Consider the following 18600-nt stretch of genomic DNA (forward strand, 5'->3'; position numbering starts at 1 on the left):
AATATTATTAAATTTGTGTGATAATTGAAATTGATATGGTATTTTAAAAAATGGATCAAGCTGGTCCAGTCTGACTGTTTGATTTATGGAGTTCATTACGAGTTTAATTTCGATAATTTGAATCGTTTAATGTGTAAGGCTCGTTAGGTAATTCATTCCTTTCGTTAAGTAATTCATCCCTTCGAAAAAATAATGCTAATTGGGTATCAATAGCTGCCTAATCTAAATATATTTTTGTCAATAATAAGTATAATTTTAAAAATAAATTATTAGTAAAAATGTGTTCTGATCAAGTGATTATTGATATCTCATTAATGTGATTTTTTGTAAGGATGTTATATTCGACGATCCTTACACATTGAACGATTTGGATCATTGAAATTGAATAAATTTATATATATATATATATATATATGTTTATATATATTGGTATTGGTGTTGTTATGTTCGTCCTTGTTGTTGTTGTGATTGAGAGTTATGGAAAATGTCTCGTAACTCAAATTTTGTGGCTTAAAAGTGGTTCAAATGGCCAAAACGACGTCGTTTTGGCCATTTTTATGTTGTTCTGTACTCAAAACGACGTCGTTTTGGCCATTTAAACCACTTTTAAGCTACAAAATTGAGTTACGTAACATTGTCGGAGAGTTATATATACTTCCGCTCCCTAAAAGCGAAAATCATGAATATGTCCCTGAGTACATATATAGTATTTATTACGTGCACAATATTAAAAAAAGAAAAAAATGATATTTACACTCCATATTTTACTACTTCACTTTATTTTAAATCAATTGTGCCGAGAAATCATAGGTAACATATGAATAGAGATTCTATTTATTATTGTTTTATCCATATGGGTAGTTATTTTGTCCCAAATCATGTTGGTTGTTGTGCAGGTGGTGTTTGGGAAGTTTGAGGCTTGGGTTTTTTTTTTTTTATTTTTTTTACAAAAAGACAAATTTTTTATAAAATTAAAAAAAATACATCCAAACAAAATATCACATCCAACTCCATAATCATTTCACTTTTTTTTTTATAAATATCACATCAAATCACAAAAAAATCCAACCATCTTTTCAAATACCAAAATTTTTTATCTAATAACATCCTATAACTAAAAAAATTTACATAAAAACTCACTTCCCAAACAAAAGTAAGGTTTAAAACCTACACCAATGTACTGACAACAAAAGTACCGTTTAAAACCATACTTTATATTTAAATTTGGGTAAGACTTCTTTTAAGTTTAGACAAATTTAAATTTGAGAGCACTATTTGAACTTATGAGCCTCATCAAAGGTTCGTTTTTAATGATCTCAGTAGATAATAATCGTTACTTTTTGACCGATCACATTCGTCTCCAAAAAATAAATGTTCTACTTAAAAATGAAAATAAAACTTTTTCGTCCAATATTTTTAGAGAAACGTGAAAAAATAAAAAGATTATAATTATAAAATTAATCTAATTTTTTTACAAATGATATAAATTAAAGGTCTCTACAAAATGAATAATTTGAGCCGTAAAAAAAACTCTGACTGAACCCACGAGCCCAACAGTTCTTTCAATCCATAAATTTAGTTACTACAACATTACCACAATTAATGCTACAATAAAAAAATAAAAAAAAAATGAAAATGTTAAAAAAATAAAATGCATAAACCTGATTTATTATATGTGTTATTTGCATCATGTTAAATTTAAATTTACACCAAATAATTTATTTTATGAATTATTTTCTGGACATAATTTCTAAGTTTGCTTTTGCTTTTGCTTTTGCTTTTGCTTTTGCTTTTGTTTTTGCTTTGTTTTGTTTTATTTTTTGATTATTTGTCCGCATCTTTTATGTGTTTATGTGAGTGATTTTATGACCACACTGCAATCTTAGTATTCAGCTGGAGAGCACCGGCAGAATAGATGGCACCTGGCTGACCTGCAACAGAAAGAGAAGATTCCGGCGGTGGTTCATCCACCCGGGAGCACTCCGACGATCAAGTCAGTATATCTCTCAAAGATAAATCAAGTGCTAAACTCACAAGCTTTAGTATCAAAAGCATACCTTAGACCCATGGGGGTGTCTCTCTTTTATAGCCAACATAAACCTAGTCCCAATAGAAGCCCAACTTCTATGGACTCAGGATTACTGCTAATCTTGGACTCCCAGTAAGATTAGGATAAACTCTCTAAGAGTCTTATCTTAATACAAACTGAAGTCTTCTCTCATTCTAGGACTCTTGCCCCTCATTCGCTTATCTCGGATTCCGATCTCTTCGGAGGTAACCTCGGCCTATCCGAGATGACCTCGGCATAACAACCAGGACACGTGGCACCTCGGCTGACACGTCGGCGTCACCTTGGCCACGTGTTGGTACTTAGAAAATACATCCCCACAACTGCCCCTAGGTTCTATTACCTCGGCATTCTGAGGTGATGGAACCTACACTGTTCGTTCATTTGTGCCCCTCTGTCCGAGATCAAACTCGCCGACCTCAAAGTTCCCTGGACTTTACTGTCCACTTCTGTCAAGTATCAAGCTTCATGCTTTCCAAGCTGCTCGAGATCACACCTCCTAGCTGAGGTTCTTGTTCCATTAATTCGTAAACTCTAAGAGCTTTGCAATTGCTCCACTCACATTCTTCGGTGGGTTCCCAACTTCCAGTCATTTATTTGACTCCGGCGATCTTTATATCGGCGTTCATTTCTCTTGGTAGGTTCATAAACTCTTTTATTAAGCTCAATCTTTCATAACTCTTCTGAATCCGTTTACTTGCCCTCAGTTGTCTTCTATTTTCGTTTGTTTTCAAGTTTTGAATTGTTTGAACGCCTGGCACTGTTCTTGCCATATCCGTTTTCTGTTGCTAGCATCGTGTCTGCGTCATTACTTTCTTGTTCTTCACATACTTACTTAGTGCCTGTACACTTGGCTTTATTCTTGAACTTTGTCGTCTTCTTGACTCTAATTTTTCTCTTTTTTCATTCAATCCTCTGGCTTTTTCTCTTTCTAGCTCTTTTGCTTCCGTCATTGTTCCAAGCTTTCAAGCTCTGCAACTGTTTTCGTTCCTCTCCTCCGGAGAAGCTTACGTCATTCTGTCATTTTTGCATCCGTCGTCAGACTTCGGCAATTCTTATTCCGGCTTCCCTCTTTCTGGTAAGCCACTGTTCCTTTTGGTTTTATTTCTTGTTGCTTTCCAAGAAGCTCTGCTTTATTGTTAATCACCATTGTTGTTTTACCCGTTGTTTCCAAATCATCTTCTTGAATACACACTGTTCACACATCTGTTGATTTCTGCCACTGTTCTTGGCTTGACACACCTGTGCAATCTTTTTGTCTTGATTTCCTGATAGCTTCATCACTATTCTTGATTACGAATTACATTCTTGTTTCTGTTTTCTGTGTCTTTTTCCAAATTCTTGCTTTCAATCCTTGCCTTCAAACTCCGAGGTGCCAATCGCCGAGAAGAGCTTTGATCAAACTCTTTGGGAGATCGATGTTGAACTCGAGGCCGAGAAGGCTGCTGAGAAGTCTTCCCAACTATCTTCTATATCCTGCCATTGATGCCAAGTAGTTTTGTTTCCTTCTTTTACTCCTTGTACCTTGTACCTTGTACTTTGTCCTTCTTTGTATGCTTTTAATCTGGCTGACGTGCTATTTTCGTAGTATGAATAATTTATTTTTCAATATTCAGGCCGAAGTGCCTTCTTTCTTCTTTAAATGCATTTCTCTAATTTCTTCTTTGAATGAATGTCTTCTTTTTTCTACTCTTGTATGATTCTACACTTAGAATAATTTGCATGTCTCCAAAGTACACCTTGACTGTGCAATCTCTTCGGGTAAAATACCTCTGTCACAACTTCTAATCTTGCTCATCTTGGCCTTGTCCTAACACTTGAAAATATTGTAACAAATATTTTCACAAGTGTTGCTTAGGACTTGTCACTTTCTCAATGTTTTCTATCAAGACTTCAGTTTTCCATATTTCAAGTTTTGACAACCTAGTAGTCTCGGCAAGTACGCAGATATTGCTTGAGCTTGACTTTAACTTGTAAATTTTTCTCAAAAATTTAAACAAGTGTTTTAACCATCATTCTTTATCATAACCTCGGCTTAACTTCAACTTGTAAATTTTTCGCAAAATTTCAACAAGTGTTAAATCATCTTCCTTTCGATACGACCTCGGTTTAACTATAACTTGTAAATTCACACAGAATTTCAACAAGTGTTTAAACCAATCTTCTTCCGATACGACCTCGGTTTAATTTCAACTTGCAAATTCACACAGAATTTCAACAAGTGTTAAATATCACATCGGTTTAATTTCAACTTGTAAATTCACACAGAATTTCAACAAGTGTTAAATATCACATCGGTTTAACTTCAACTTGTAAATTCACACAAAATTTCAACAAGTGTTAAGCAATGATTTCGGTTTAACTTAACTTGTAAATTGTCCACAAATTTCAACAAGTGTTAAACAATGACTTCAGCTTAACTTCAACTTGTAAATTGTCCACAAATTTCAACAAGTGTTAAGCAATGATTTCGGTTTAACTTAACTTGTAAATTGTCCACAAATTTCAACAAGTGTTAAACAATGACTTCGGCTCAACTTCAACTTATAAATTGACCACAAATTTCAACAAGTGTTAAGCAATGATTTCGGTTTAACTTAACTTGTAAATTGTCCACAAATTTCAACTAGTGTTAAACAATGATTTCGGTTTAACTTCAACTTGTAAATTGTCCACAAATTTCAACAAGTGTTAAACAATGATTTTGGTTTAACTTCAACTTGTAAATTGTCCACAAATTTCAACAAGTGTTAAACAATGACTTTGGCTTAACTTCAACTTGTAAATTGTCCGCAAATTTCAACAAGTGTTAAGCAATGATTTTGGTTTAACTTAACTTGTAAATTGTCCACAAATGTCAACAAGTGTTAAGCAATGATTTCGGCTTAACTTCAATTTGTAAATTGTCCACAAATTTCAACAAGTGTTAAGCAATGATTTCGGTTTAACTTAACTTGTAATTGTCCACAAATTTCAACAAGTGTTAAACATATTCTTCTTCTCTCTGCCCCCTACACGGCTTCCATATACTCCTTTGCGAACCTTATAAAAGGTCTTTAACCAGGCAAACTGCAGTCCAACCTTGTGTGTTTTCTTTTTTTATCTTCTGGGATCTGAGATCTGCTCACTGAGCTCTTCTCTTCTCGGACTTAAGTGTCGAGATCTTGTCTGCTAGAATCTTGGATCTGCTCACTTAGCTTGAGCTCTTCTCTTCTCGAACCTACTCATCTAGGCCGAGATCATGTCTTCTAAGATCCGGGATCCAGGATCTGGAATCCGGGATCTACTCACTTAGGATGAGTTCTTCTATACTTGAATGTTATCTCCGTGGGAGCGCTCATGCCCCCTGTCTTTGCATCCCTTCTAGAAGGGTCTTCGTTCCTCCGCAGGTATCTATCCTTCCATACCTGGAGGTCATCCTCGTTGTAGTATTCGCTTTGATCTGTTGTCTTTGGTGCATCACCTTTTTGGCCGGCGTCTTTCGCTCCATGACTCTGGTCACGAGTTTCTATGTTGCAGTCGTCCCCTTCAACGTCGAGGTTGATAGGTCTCCCACTCCCAACAGGAGTGTTGTCTCCAATCTGATCCTTCTGTCCGTTATTGGCCATCTATTCTTCTTTCTTTCCCACAGGCGGCGCCTGTAGACGTCCCCCGAACGCCCCGGGAGGGTGAGCTCCCGTTCCGTTCATTAATAGGGGTCACTACAGCTCGGACTCTCAAATTGTCACGGTTCTTAATCTGAACCAAAGAGTCCAAATCCGACAAATCATTTTGAGAAACAGATTTTTGAAAAGAAGTGTCAAACATGGACTGCTTTGCCAGATACAGAGTCGCCACCTAAATATTTTTTAAGGGGGAATTTAGGAAACCCTGACTCGGTGCCGAAGGCCACATGTCCGTCATCACCGGAGTTGTCTCGGCTTGGGAGCTAGGGTATGATTGGGGAAGGTCAGCTATGAGCACCCCCTCTCGCCCGATCCAAAGATCGACCTCTACTAACCGTGATATCCATTTTTGAAAACATTATGTGTTCTTAAACCAATTATTAGCCTAGCATTACTATGTTATGCGCGCAGCAAACAAGTATAGACTAGATTACCTAATTTGGAAAGAAACATTGCATATCCGTTTGTTTTGGGAAAATGTTTTGGAATTTGCTACTCGTAAGTAGGCTAAAATACGGATTTCAACGAGTTTTTCCAACTCAAACAATCCAACCTTCACCCACAGGCATTCAAACAGTTTATCACACATAAGCATCTAGCCACATGGTAAGCATGCTGTCATGATAGCATTCACACACATGCGATATGCTAAAGCATAAATACTTACATCGTACTTCGTGCTAAAAAAACAGGAACATGTTAGCAATTAATGCATGATCCAAGTCCATGTTAAGTGCCTAATGCATCGCATACAAAATGTTACTAGAATGGGCTCGGCTAACGTAAGCATGGCATGTGAAATGCAGTCAATTGATGCACGTATTCAATTTGGAATTGAAGTACAAATGCAGTTAGCGTGATGTACCGAGCCCGGTGCATGTAATACAAATGCATGAATGCACGCATGCGTTGCATGAGGTATGCTAATTTAAACATGCCCTAATACTAACCATCAAAGCAGGTAAATAAAAGGGAAGAAAGAAGTGGGGATTGTAAGACATACACACCACTCACACACGCTTATTACAGATTTGCCCTCGCCCGGAGGGACTAAATAAATAATACAAATTAACTAACTACGCAAGCTAATTAAATATTACAAATTACCTAATCAGTTAACAAACTAATTAAGCTAGGAAAAGCAGTAAACCGGCTCGGGAGGAGAGCCAGATACAGCGCGTGCTCGGGTCCTGCTCGGAAGTGCACGACCATGCATAGTCTGCCTCTGTTTTCCCTGCTCTGCCCCTCTGAAGACTACCAAAGTCTCAAGAATGCTTCTCTGGATATTGGGAATCACCACCGGCTGAGTAGAATTACCACCGGCAGTGAATTGTGGTCATCAGCACAAGATGAATCCATCGGCTGGTGATTTACTGCCGGTCGGCAATATATACTGTCGGTCGGCAAAGAATGCCTGCAGAACCTACAACTCACAGCAGCAGAGGATAGAACTTGCATGGCAATACAATTCAAACAATGTATGCACCAATCATGTCCCCTATCATGTTTGTAACTCAAAAGGACATGTGTCTCGATTCTCGGACCACCAATCACGCATTTCCATGCATGATGGCCCAAAGGATCAAGTGTGCAACTTTCATGTCAAATGAAGTGCAAACCAAACAAATAAACCAAGACCCAATTCCTATCACCAAGTCAAGGAATAAGGCATGCATGCAAGATGCAATGCAACCTAGGCATGCAAGCTAAGGATGCAACATGGCATGGCAAGACACTTATGCAAGCATACAAGCAAACATGAGGCAATGCAAACTTATGAAAAGGTGGATTTAGACATGATTTAGGCAACTTTAAATAGGCCTAAAACAGCGGCCAAAGTGACCAAAATAAAGGACTAAACACATACACACATGCACATGTTAAAGGAGCCAACACTTAGGCACAAATGGGACAACTCTCAAACACATTTGAAAGAAAGTAATCATGGACTAATGGCATGCAAGGTAAGCATTGAAAATCATGTAAAGATGGTGCCAAACCAAGCAAACAAAATAGACTAAGCATGCAATAAATGGCCCAAGTACTTGAAGCAAGTCAAAGGGACTTGAACCATGATCAAGTCAACCAAGCCTCACAAGGCTAAGAGGACTTTAAATAGGTTCAAGGCAGACCTAGACCATGCAAAGGGGACCCCCTAGATGGTATCTAAGTGGCTCAAATTCAAAGGCATGTACAATGGCCAAAACATGGAACATGCTACACAAGCTTTCAAAGCATTAAGGAGACATCCAAGGCAAACATATAGGCATGCAAAAGGGACTGAAATGACATGGTGGATAGTTCCAAACCACTAAATCAATGCAAGAATGTCATGCTATACATTCATACACTTAAGGCCAACAAGCCGGAATGCAAAGGAGCTATACTTAGCATGCCAAATCCGACCCAAACAACTTAGGACAGACCTTAAACATGGCAAAATGAGCACAAAACCTTCACAAGGCTAAGCCTAAAACATGCTAGAACAAAGGCTAACAACCTAAGGCATATTAAGGCAATAACATGGCATTACATGGTAGGTATGCTAAGCATGCATGGTGTACCAAAACCAACACACAACAAAGTTATATCATGGCATAATAAGCATGGAAAATAGCCAAGACATGATCAATACACACTCTAACATGATGCTCTCTCAAGAGGCCAAAAAGGGTCCCTTTCAAGGACAACAAGGAGAGGGGGTGGCCCTCCCCTTTTGGAGACTTCAAGGCACCATCTCCGCCACTAAAATCCCTCAAGATTTCAGTGGTGAAGAGGCCCAAACACCAAAGTCTCGAAACTTGCACAAAATAGCACAAAATGGGGCCTTTCAAGGCCTAAGAGGGGTCAAACACCTCCAAACCACAAAACACTCTAAACAAACTATTTAGAGGGCCTAAAAAAAGAACTTTTTTGTATTATAAATCAAGCTCAAAAATGATTTTAAGATAGGTAAAAATACAATGCAAAAATGGAGAATAAAGGGGCTAGTTTCTTACCCTTGAAGACCCCTTCAACAATGGTGCTCCAACAGCCCCTTTTAGGTTGAAAACAGCTCTAAAACTTCAAAACCAGCCTCTTAGAACCTCAGTAGCTAAGAAAAGGTGAAACACTATGTGTTTGTGTGCAATAGTAAGACACAAACACAATTTAACACACACAAGAGGGAGATATAGAGATAGAAAGTGTATGGATTCTAACCCTAGAACTCAAAACCCTAAAATGGCTGTCTAAAAATATCTAAAGTGTCTCAAGTGTCTAACCCTTAAGGCCAAGAGAGAAGGCTCTCTCTTATAGAGCCTTTTGTCTTGTAAAGCTTACAAGACAAGCTTCTAAAGAGAGAGATCCCTCCATACACGTGGAGGGGAGCCAAAAGCAAGACAGCTGTGATAAAATATCTGCAAAAGCAGATGCACTGTAGTCGGCCGGCCAAAAATGTCATTTTGGCAAAAGTGAGTGCCGACCGGCAACAAAAAGTGCCGACCGGCAACAAAAAGTGCCGATGGTAGCAAAAACCAGCCGGTGACCTCTAGCCACTGCCGGTGGTGTGTGGGGATGCCTCACAAGGCATTCCCTGCCCCTCCAAGGCAAAACACAAGTGTTTGGTGCAAAACCAGACACAAAACGGTCAAGTTCGGAGATCCTGAGGCAGGGCGCGTAGCCGAGACCTCCGGGAACTCCAAACGAACACAAACAAGGGTAATCACCAAGTGTTCCAATGGTGACGTCCAAGTCTTGAGGACGGTCAAAAATGGGGTGTCTACAGCGCCAAATTGTGTGAGTGATTTTCTGACCACACTGCAATCTTAGTATCTAGCCGGAGAGCACCGGTAGAATAGATGGCACCTGGCTGACCTGCAACAGAAAGAGAAAATTTCGGCGGTGGTTCGTCCACCCGGGGGCACTCCGACGATCAAGTTAGTATATCTCTCAAAGATAAATCAAGTGTTAAACTCACAAGCTTGAGTTTCAAAAGCATACCTTAGACTCATGGGGGTGTCTTTCTTTTATAGCCAACATAAACCTAGTCTCAATAGAAGCTTAACTTCTATGGACTCAGGATTACTGCTAATCTTGGACTGCTAGTAAGATTAGGATAAACTCTCTAAGAGTCTTATCTTAATACAAACTGAAGTCTTCTCTCATTCTAGGACTCTTGCCCCTCATCCGCTTATCTCGGATTCCAATATCTTCGGAGGTAACCTCGGCCCATCCGAGATGACCTCGGCATAACAACCAGGACACATGGCACCTCGGCTGACACGTCGGCGTCACCTTGGCCACGTGTTGGTACTCAGAAAATATATCCCCACAATTATTTAATTTTTGAGTTTTAAATTTATGGAAACCCACATATTGGAATTTGATAGGTAGAGATATGGAAAAAGGTGGACACTCATTTTTTCTTGACCCCCACCATTCCGAATATATTGGGATTGTCTAACTTTTTTCCTTTTATTTTTTATTTTTTATTTTTTCCTCCTATCACTCACTGACATGTGTCTGTGGGGCTCAAGAAAAAAGAGGGCCTCTATCAGCAGAGATATATGTGTGTGGATAAGGGGTAATATTTAAGAAAAGATTATAGGTGAGGGGTAGGAAAGTTCATCTATGGCTTAGGGTTTCATGAAATGTTGTCATTTTTTACTAAATTTTGGTAAGAATGGGCTCATGCACGTGCAATTGTATTACCAAAGCAGCAAGAATGAAGAAAAACCAGTTATGGTATCATACTGACACATAATTTAAAGTAATTAATCAGTGTCGACTATGGTACTACGTGTTGATATTACAGATGGTTTTAAATTATATATTTGTGCGAGGTCATTTTAAATTCACACAAATAAATGGTTCAAATGTATTAATGGAAAAATAGAAAATTATATTGAATAATATTTGTATTAATGTATATGCACCTAGAATGGTCCTCTTAGAGTTATTGTTTGGTATAATTGTAAATATTTAAAAATGAAAAATAGCGGAAATTCAAGACTAAGAACAAGAAAAAGTTAGAGAAAATTTTCTAGAATAACGTTATTGATGACGTAATTTTAAACAAATAACTTACTGTAATACATTTTGAGTCGTGTTACGAATGCCACTTTTCTAAAAACAGTATTTACCAAGTTACCAGCAAATATCTTTAAGAAATAATGAATCAAAGAAACTAGGGTATGATATTATGTTTTTTCGAAATAACAGAATATTAAATAACAATATACTCTTGATTGAAAATTCGAAATCAAGAGAGAGAGAGAATTTCATAACTTGTCTTTGAAATCTAGATGTTATTAGATTGAATGTTAAAAAATGACCTGATCACAAGCCAATTTATAGACCTAGATGCACCTAATCAGAAGGATCATGATCTTCAATCGCACTTGATCAAATCTGATTGTTGGATCAAGCTTTGATGGTCTAGATCTTGTCTAAACTTGAATGGGTATACGATAGTGTGCGTAGACAATCAATGGCCATGATCACACCGATCATGATTGACATACAACTATTTTATAGGTTACGTCATCTCATCACGTAGTGCTGATAGTGTCCCACATTAGTGCCACCACCAGTAGACCTAGACCATGTCACATAATCGTCACACAACTATTCTAAACCTATCGCATCACTGCTGATTGTGTTCCACATTAGTGCCACTCCAAGCGACCTAGACCATGTCACATCATCGTCACACATTCATTCTAAACCTGCCACTCATTACCACCAAGCTTTTTGGAGCAAATAGAAACGCACGTCCATGACCGTGCTAAGTACAAAGTGCGCGCCGTCAAACGCTATACCCCACTGGCCACACCATGTGTGTGCATGTGCAAAAGGTGCATCATTCTTGTCGTGACGCGTACACACTAGCACCCTTCCCATAATTCATTATTCAAGAGAATATTCCATGTGGGTGTTTATTAACTCTACAATTTTCTCCTACGTTTTTTATGTGGTCACAAAGCTAAAAAGAGCTTTCTATAAGCAAACATTGAAGGTTTTGAAAAATAGCAAAAAAAGTAACCCATTTTACTTTTGAAAATTCCAACAATCCCTCACAATTTTCGAAATGAAAGAAGTCCTAATTCCCAAAAAGCCACTAAAAGAGTCAATTTCCAAAACAACCTCATATATGTTCATAAGTTGTTAACTCTTTACTTCCAAGTATGTTCTTGTCTAATAGTAGAACAAGTAAATAATTTAAATAATTTTGTTGTAAAATAATGATATATTACTTGATATTTGAGCAAGCTGTGATTCTGTTATGAATAATGACAAAATTCATGAAAATCGTGTTTCAAATTGATTCAAACTGCATTTTCATAGTTCAGTTTGGTTTATTCTAAGATTTTCATAGTTTGTTTTTATTCCAAATTTTATGAAGCTGTAAATAATGATTTGATCTTTATTTACTTTAAAATGGAACCAAATTGAACTATACTCACCTATATGTAATTACAATAAGGCATGAAAAATTCCCAAATCCCAACCTTATGGGCCTACTTGTGATTGCAAGCGCTGTTAAAAGATAGGCAACCTAGGCCATTGGGTCAATGTCAAAGCCATAATTGCCTTTTATAGTTTTGAGTTGCACACCTAGGCCATGTTTGTCATCCTATATCATTGCTTGGATTGGACTAATAGTGAGATTGGAACTTTTAAAGTATATTTGATTGAGGAAATTTGTTAGTGGATTATTTGTCTAGTTGGATTGACAATCCCATTACACAATCGGATTAACAAAGCTGGGGAGGGTAGTGAGGGGATTGGAAAAATAAGTGTATTCTAATTTATTTTTTATTTATTTTTTTTTAAACTCAAGTGCAGCCTATTATTTGTAAAAAAAAAAAATTATATTTGTTTTAGAAATTTTTTAATATAGAAATAAATATATTTTTATTTTATATAAAAATAATTTAATAATCCCACAAACCATCTCTTCCACTATCATCAAAATAAACATACTTTTACTTAATACTCTTACTAATAATCCCTATATTAACAATCTTTTCATTAATTATCTCCTCACTAACAATCTTATCCAACCTAATCTACCAAGCAAATATATTTGTTACTATAGGCTAGAAATTTTAATCTGAATATGCATTTCATTTGTTATTGGAAGTTTTGGTACCAAAAAAAAAAAAATAAATATAAAACAAACATACCTGATAATGATTGTCATTATATTTTTACCTCAGCAATTACTGAAAAAAAGAAATTGAAACCCTTGAGGAGAGAGAAAGGAGAGAAAGAATCTGTGCAGTTGGGTAATTGATATGAGCCACTATGTGGGTTGATATATTTATAATTGTAACCTTTTATAAATGATGATAAAGAAAAAAGAAAAGAAAAATAGAGATAAAAATTGTGTAAATCTTGTGGGTTATTTTGGGAATAAAAATTAAAAAAACCAAACAAAAAAACCAGATCCAAGTCACTACTGAACTCATCCAAAACTCCATTACTTTGCAGCTTTTAACTTGGAATATGAAGATCCTACTTCTGCTGATCAAGATAAAACATTGAGGTTGAGGTGGTCACCTAACATAAAACAAACGTATTATACAACATCAACCTTTGGACTATGAGAAGATTTGAAGTCAGATATTAAAGTTTTTGGCCCGAGGGTAGAGAAGGTAAGGCGGTGATGGCCGGACTGGTCAGGTAGACATTAGATCTAGGTTAAGAGAAAGATTGAGGGGAGGGAGAGGAGAGGGAGATCGAAAGGTGGGGGGAACCACCGTTGTCTCCCTATCTCCTTGTAGAAAAATCCAGAGAGAAAAGCAAGAGAGATTTAGGGAGAGGTTAATGGACTGTTTGATAACTTGATTCATTACCCTTGTTTGGGATAAACTAAAAAAGTTAAAAAGTTTATACTATTCAAGGGTAGCTTGTGGGGGAAGCCACTAGGGCAAAATTATTATTTTGCCCTTTGAATTCAACAACCCAAAAAGTCAAAAGGATAAAATTGTCATTTTGATTTTACTATAATATTATCTTTTCTTAAAAAGTCAAAAAATTATCCCAAATATACATATATTTTTTTCTCTACTCTTTTGACCAAAAAGTCAAAAAGTACACTTATATAGCACATCCCAAACGACTACTTAAAATTAAATGTATTAAGTGATAGTCAATTAAGCCCGATTTGATAAACAAAATTGGTCACTTAAAAATTTAAGCGTTTCTCAAAATGTAGGCTAAAACTTTAAAAACTTTTAAGTCATATGAAACTTAATTTTGACTGAATTTATATATAGTAAATATAAGTATTCGATATACACTATTATAAACTCACCACCACTACCTCACTACCATCATGCCACTGCTACCACCATCACCACTACCACCACCATAATCACTATTGCTACCGCTACCACTACCACTACTACCACCACCACCACTATGCCACCGCCACTGCCACTGCCACTGCCACCGCCACTGCCACCGCCACTGCCACTGCCACTGCCACCACCTCCACTGCCACCACCACCACTATTACTACCACCTTTATAAGCATTGTCATTATTTCCATAAATAATACCTTTACCATCGCTACCGCTACCACCACCGCCGCCACCACCCCCACCACTACCACTATTATTACCACCTTTATAAGCATTGTCATTATTTCCATAAATACTACCTTTACCATCGCTATCGCTACCACCGCCACCACCACCATCACCACCACCATTAACGCTATTACTATCGGTACCGGTACCGCCACCACCATTATACCATCAAAATTGAAATATAAAAAAAATAATAAATTTCAAATTTGATATTTCATATATCAAACAACTTATTTTTAGTTAAGTACTCAATTTTTTATTAAATAGCTTTTCAACTTACAAAATTTAGTATTCAGTTTTCAATACTTAATTTTCAGTCATCAGTTTTCAATTTTTCAGTTTTATCAAATACCACCTAAAGAGGTGTTTGATAATCTGATTCAGCACTTAAAACTAAATGTATTAAGTAATAATCAATTAAGCTTGTTTGACAATCATAATTGATATCACTTAAAAATTTAAGTCTCTTAAAATGTAACTAAATTTTTTTTAAAAAAATGAAGTCATAAAATTTACTTAATTCTGACTGAATTTATAAATACTAAACACAAGTATCGATATATACCATTATAAAGTAACTACAACCACCACTACCACCTGTAGACACTCTATTTTGATTGACCCTAAAATTTTGGGCACTTGTAAGCCTCTCGATGATGAAATGGTAATATCTCCACCCTTGGAACATTGAAAGTTGTTTAAAGTTGTTGTCATACCCTACTTGGCCTAAAAACTAACTTTTTAAAAAAATGACAAAAATACTCTTTAGCTTGTTTTTCAACCAAAAATTAAATTTTCGCCCCCAAGAGATAACGGAAACCCGATTGCACTTTGTAACATCACCCGAGGGTTACTCGTGCTTGTTGAACAGTTCAGACTGTCAATTTCTTCGATCTAGTCTCATGAGTGCAATGTGAAACATAGATGACAGTCCAAATTTAAAATTTTGATAGAAAATCCATTTTATTGCAAAAACCTTTGCTAAAAATGGATTGCGTCATCAGATCTCAGAGTCATCACCTAATATTTTGGAAAAATTAGGAAACCCGTGACTTGTGCTAAGGCCACTGTTCTTCGTAACCAAGGATGATTGGCTCGGAACCTTAGGTATGAGGGGGGAAGGTCATTAATTGAGCGCCTCCTGCTCACTCGATCAAAAGATCGACCTCTACTAAACCACGATATGATTTTTATTTACTTTATATGTTCATATTCCAATTATTTAATAAATCCTAAAATTTACTATGTGAAGCAAACAATATAGACTATGGCATTCATTTTGGAAAAATCTGATTTCATGTATTTTGAAAGAGTTTTGAAGATGTACAACTCAAAGAAATTGAGTTTACGAACATGAAAATCAACATCATTCCAAATTAAACGACACAACTTCTATCCATCGGCATTCATACAGTTATAATAAGTAAGCAAGTAGCCACATGGTAGGATGGTAAGGAAAATATACACAAGCTGGATGCTAAAACATAAAAACTTACATATTTATCGACGTTCTGTGAATAGTTACAAAACAAAGTTAGTAAAACATGCATGATCTCATATACAAGATTCTAATGCAATACATACATAAAATCCAACTAAAAATTCAGCTACTAATACATAACATGTGAATCATCTCAAGACATAGGGTAGCGCATAAAATCACATAAAAGATGCAAATTTAGCCGAATCAAGATGCATGAAACATGGATGCAAAGTATGGATATGATGAAAAATAAAAACATGATGCTTATTTATAGATATGGCGAGTAAATGAAAGGGATAAAAAGAAGCGGGGGTTAGAAATTATTACAACACCAGATATTTAAAATACTGAATAAAAGACATGGGGTTTAGAAATTATTAACAAACCAAATATACTAATAATAATAATATAACATAGACAAATATATTAAACATAATAATAATAGTAGTAATAACAATAATAATAATAATAATAATAATAATAATAATAATAAATATATATACACATATATTTAAGAGAAGTGTGTGTGGTGGTTTCACCCACCACCGCACGAAAAACATATATTGTTATAGTATACTAATATATTAATATGCAACATAATATAATTAATATATTATTATATTATTTACATTATTATTAAAATAAAAAAAATTATATATTTAAAACAGTAAAAAAATGTAAGAAAATAAAGAAATTACATCAAATAAATCAGCTAATCATTTCTACTATATTGTATTATATATTTAAAGATAAGAGAAATAAAAAAGAAATAAATGAGAAAAGTGCAAAGACTCACCTTTGGAGGAAAAAATGAATATTCTGATTAACAAATTTTGTTCTTTCACACCCTTACGGTTATGGTGTATACTTTGAAATTTCTATGAGATGTTTCAAGTTCTAACTTTAGTAGAATTTTGGATAGTTGAAAATGCTCTCTTGCTCTCAAAATAACTTAACATTTTTCAAAATCAAATTTTCTCCCTCAAGATTTTTGAAATAAAAATTCTCTTAACCAAAATTTCTTCCTATTTTTGAAACAAAATTTTCTTTCTCATAATTTTCTCCCCCACTCCCTTTTTTTTTTCCAAACAACAAAATGAGGGGGTATTTATAAAATTTTCAAACACTCAAAACACATGGCTAGCCATGTGGTACATGGCTTACCATGTGATATCTCAAAACCATGTGGCTTGCCATGTGGTTTGAGAGTTGATTTTTCAAAATTGCTAAATTTTTTAGAAAATGAAAAATTCAGAAAAATATTTTTGAATAGATCTAAAATAATTTAGCTAAAATGGGTGTAAGGTTGGAATTAAAACTTAAATCTAATTTTTCTGCTGAGAAATTCGTAAAATAGCAGATTTCAATTTTCATCATCGGGTGTTTGGAAGAAAACACCCAACTCTTAAGGCCGGTCAAAATGGGCTGTCTACAGTTACCCTTTTTTTGACACAACTCAAAGCCATTTTATGACGAGAGTAAATGTCAAAACCCGAAAACGACCCTTTTGACAATGCCGCAAGGCTTGGGCAAACAAACAAGACGAAGATGCAAATGCAGTTGGTTGAACCTAAGGGTTGCCTACGTATCCTTTTGCAAGGAATCAAACTAGTGTAGTTCAGGGGTAACATGCAAATGATATACTTGAAAATTTAATTGAAAGTTGGACTTACACTTTTCACGAAGCCATTTTTTTCTTTTTGAAAGTTTATGATCAATACAATGCGCAACACGTAATATGCGTGGCAAGCCTCATGCAAATGATATGAAACATAACAAAAGATACAATCCAAACACACTCACATAAGAGAAGTAACTATAACCGATGAATAGTTTTAACTTACAACCCAAAACAGGGGAGGTATTAACCGATGGATAGTTTCAACTAACAATCGAAGAAAAGGAAGGCATTAACTGAAGGTGGTTTGAACCAACAGCCCGAGAAAGAGATAGTATCGTCATCTCGAAAAGGGCCAGTATTAACCGAGTGGTTTTAACCTTCAACCCAAAGAGGTCAACATTAACTGATGAAAAAGGTTGTAATCAAGTGTTGATGTGAATAGATTGTACCCAAGTAATGCAATAATGATAGTTGTAACCATGTAAATGATATACTAATGCAATTAAAAGTTGGATATATATTTTTTTCTTTTCTTTTTAAAAATGCATGATTTATGCAATGCAAGATGTAATATATGGTGAGGCATGCCTCATGCAAATCAAGCAAACAAAATGGGTACAATCCAAACACACTCACATGAGAGGAGAAAATAAGGTTTTAATCAAACAACAAGACCTAGACCATATCTTGATACGAAATAGGGCATTGATTTCAACCGGGTAAAGAGAAAAATTGTACCACTTGTGTCCTCTAAATTATTGGAGAGTGTATTTAATCCATTTATTTTCATTTTGGGAGTCTTTGGAGTTGTTGTATTTTGGTTTTGGAGGAGTACAATTCAATTTAGACTTGTTGGGATTGTTCTTTCGCGCTTGTTTTCGTTGAAAAATTCTTTGGGAACTTGGAAAATTTGTTCTGGTGCTGACACTAGTCTTCCTGGGGGTCAACACCACCTTTCTGCCTTACTCTTAGTGTCTCTGCTGGTTTATATAGTCGACACCATGGGTCCCAAGGTTGACCCTTGTCTGGTGTTGTGTTCTGGGTGTTTCTATTGAAATATTGGGTCAATACCACTGCTTCCTAGGGTTCACCCTTGTCTGCTACACACATTAGTGTCTCAAATTTTCTTCTTGAGAGTCGACACCACTGCCTTGAGGGTTGACCCTTGTGAGTTATTTTCAAAA

Source organism: Camellia sinensis, chromosome 9, assembly GCF_055761805.1.
Source record: "Camellia sinensis isolate YWXY chromosome 9, ASM5576180v1, whole genome shotgun sequence".
Taxonomy (NCBI): Eukaryota; Viridiplantae; Streptophyta; class Magnoliopsida; order Ericales; family Theaceae; genus Camellia; species Camellia sinensis.